This window comes from Setaria italica, chromosome III (genome assembly GCF_000263155.2).
Source record: "Setaria italica strain Yugu1 chromosome III, Setaria_italica_v2.0, whole genome shotgun sequence".
Taxonomy (NCBI): domain Eukaryota; kingdom Viridiplantae; phylum Streptophyta; class Magnoliopsida; order Poales; family Poaceae; genus Setaria; species Setaria italica.
The window spans coordinates 8,864,019-8,867,352 of record NC_028452.1 but is presented as its reverse complement, the minus strand read 5'-3'; the positions used below and the strand labels follow the sequence as shown (position 1 = coordinate 8,867,352).

General features: G+C 42.1%; 1 long non-coding RNA gene across 1 annotated transcript; it reads left to right on the top strand.

The window, feature by feature from the left end:
* The first annotated feature begins 385 nt into the window (after positions 1 to 385).
* LOC101786941 lies at positions 386 to 1,427 on the top strand. Its single transcript, XR_214817.2, has 3 exons — positions 386 to 402; positions 657 to 721; positions 813 to 1,427. It is a non-coding gene; the product is annotated as an uncharacterized LOC101786941 (long non-coding RNA).
* Positions 1,428 to 3,334: the final 1,907 nt, after the last annotated feature.

Below are 3,334 nucleotides of genomic sequence, written 5' to 3'. Positions count from 1 at the left end.
GGCGGCGGGGCTGTCGTGCCTCGTGGCCGTCACGGCGACGCGGCGGGGCCCCGACTCCGGCCTTCCCTATCGATCCATGGAGAGGATGCACATCAGCGACCTCCCTAACTTGCTTGTTCAGCAAAAACTTCTTTACCCATTTCGGAAGCAGGTAAATGTTTTGTTGTCTTTTGGTGCTCCTTTGGCTCTTAATTTGGGATGTTCAAAGAGCATGCTGAAGTGAGCTTTTACCTTTTAGGTGGGTGGCTCTGTTTTATCAGCCAAACTTGCACTAGAAAGGGGATGGGCTATCAACATTGGTGGAGGCCATCACTGTTCAGCAGAGGAAGGGGGTGGATTTTGTGCATATGCTGATATTTCCCTGTGCATCCATTTTGCTTTCGTCCGTTTAAATATTTCAAGGTAGGATAACTATTCAGCTGTACTAGACATCTACAGCATATCTCCTGTAACTATATGCACTGATAACTGATAAGTATGTTGACCTATCATTATGCTTCCTTTTTTCTGTAATGCAAAAAAGGCAGTTCCCTTGGCATTATAATTTATCACTGTCTGCTAAAAGTACTCTAAGGAATGATGGAAACTATTGATATGAGACTATGATAGAGCTATCTTTATTTCATGAGTCACTCACTCACTCTTCTCATTTTCAGAGTAATGATCATTGATCTAGATGCTCACCAAGGAAATGGTCATGAAAAAGACTTTGGCGGTGATGGTGAGAGGCTGAGTGCTCTATTATTTTCTTGTTCATACTTTTGTACGTGCTACTATTTCATGGCTCGTTGGCATTTATTCTTCATTTGCAGGAAGGGTTTACACTTTGGACATGTACAATTCTGGAATATATCCTTTTGTAAGTACTTAACCCTGTTAACCCTGAAACGGTTCCTACATCTATCACCATGATACCTCCTTCCTGAGGCTGTTCATTAACTTATTATAAAGTATAAATAACAAATGTGTACTGCTGTTTGATATTTAGCTAATCTCTGCACCCCCCCCCTCCCTTCTGAATTTCTTGTTTTTTTTTCTTGCTGATAGTGCATATATTTCATTCTGAGAAATATAAATTATTATCATGGGATTTTGTCTACCACATATGGCATACCAAGTTCTGCATCCTGCAGGGCACTGGAACTTAATACTTGTAAGTTGTACGACATAAGAACAGGACAGCTAGCTTTGTCTGTGTGACTGACATTGATAATTCTGTATCTTTCAAGTCAGTCTTCTGCATTGCAATTAACTCCAAACTGAAGTTAAATGTTCATTTGTAATAAACAAAAAATGCTATATTAATTCCCTGAACTTTTACATTGCATCTGGTCTCAGCCTGAACTGCAAAATTGAGAATTGTGCTTCATAGTTCCTATACCCTAAACTTTCCCCCGTTAGTGGTGCAAGAGAGTTGGGAGAGCGGGATGGAGGGTTGTGCCGTATTTGTGCTCTATTTTGGTTTTCGGGTGGGGTTCATCCAACTTTGGGGGGGGGGGGGATTTGCATACCTATTGGAAGTTTTGGGTGCAGTATATCCAGTTTTGTAACTCAGGAGGTTCAGCAGATGCACTGTTAACCTTCAGAGCGCATGAAGGCCTATCCATAAAAAATGTGCCTGGTCCATTTTTGTTCCTTTTCTTTTTTAGTATAAAGGGACATCATTTTGTTTCAGGATCATGTGGCTAAGAAATACATTGATCAAAAGGTCAAGTTAGATGTAATTAACATAATTTTTATGCATATGTAAGAATTATGGAAATATGTTACTCTTTTATTTATCCCACTTAAATTAAGCAAAATTAAACTTGTCTCTGCTGACGCAGAGCCGGGCTGTTCCAACCGCCCGTTCACCACCATCAGACGCGTGGGCCCGAGCAAGCCTGACGCCATCAGCCGTCATCCACCCCTCTCTTCCATCGCGTGCGCCTGGTCCACATGAACCCATGACACAGCAGCGCCCCCAGTCCACCGCCCTGATCCACCGATCCACGGCAAAGTGCCGAGGCCAGACCCCACCTCACGTGTAAGCCTGTGTGAATTTGCTAGATCCACTCAGTTAATGTACACAATCATTCACTAGAGCCCTTCTCTTTTTCCAAAAATTCTCCAAAATTCTTCAAAAATACTAGGAGATATCATAAACCTACCCATGCTTTACTTTGACACTGTTCATTTCAAATCATGTTATCCATACACTCCTCATTTTCTCCAATAGAAAAACTCCTCTTCTGTGTACACAAGAATTTGCGCATTGGTCGTTCTTCTCCCAAAAATTCCCAGAAAATTCCTAAAAATACTACAAAGCCATTCAAGCCTATTCATACCTTTCTTTTCTATAGTTCACCTTATATGAGTCCCTCTTCTATCTTTTACTATGATCTTAGAGCCCAACTTTATTAGGAAGAGATGCCGCACCGCCTCCATGTTGGAGGTATGCCCTAGAGGCAATCATAGAGATGATGATATTCCATTTGTATCCATGATTTGTATATTGTGTTCATTGAATATCCATTAAAGGCTACTTGAATTGATTTGCAATTATGTGAATTGTATGTGAAACTCTTTACTTGTATGGTTATTCTAAAGTTGTCCCTAGTCGGAGTTCATGTAAGGACACACATGAATATAAGACTAGCACATGTATTAGTTGATGACTATGTTTCACAAGTCATGGACATGGAGATGTTGAACTAATAATGTGGACACATGTGGAGACATGTGTTAGGACTGACCCAACACGAGAAGTAGTTCTCTCTTTAAACAACATATACGCTTTGTCCTTAGACCTGAGATTGTCGCATGTATTCTAGATGTGGATCGACCTACTTAGGGGCTATCAAACGCTACACCGTAACAGGGTAGTTATAAAGGTAGCTTTCGGGTTTGTCAAGAAGCATGCTATGAGACATGGTCAATCAAGATGGGATTTGCCCCTCTCTGATTGAGAGTGATATCTCTGGGCCCCTCGAGTGATCGGATCCGAAAATGCATGGCCATGCTACGTACGGTTAAGAGTTAACCTACAAAGGGATTCCGAATCACAGGATCGAGAAAGAGTGGTCGGCTTGAAGCTAGACCAAATATCGTGAGGCAAAGGGAATAGCATGTATATCATGTTGTGATGGTTCGTCTGATATGATCTTCGTATGCGTATAGGAGTTGGCACGTCTTGCTAGAGGCCGCTACCGACTATTGGGCCGAGTAGGAGTACTCGGGCCATGTCTATACGTATCCGAACCCATAGGGTCACACACTTAAGGGGCTGGAAGCCCAATTCGGATCTGATCCGAGTTGGATTAGGTTTAGGAGTACTAATGGGCCTCGGATCCAG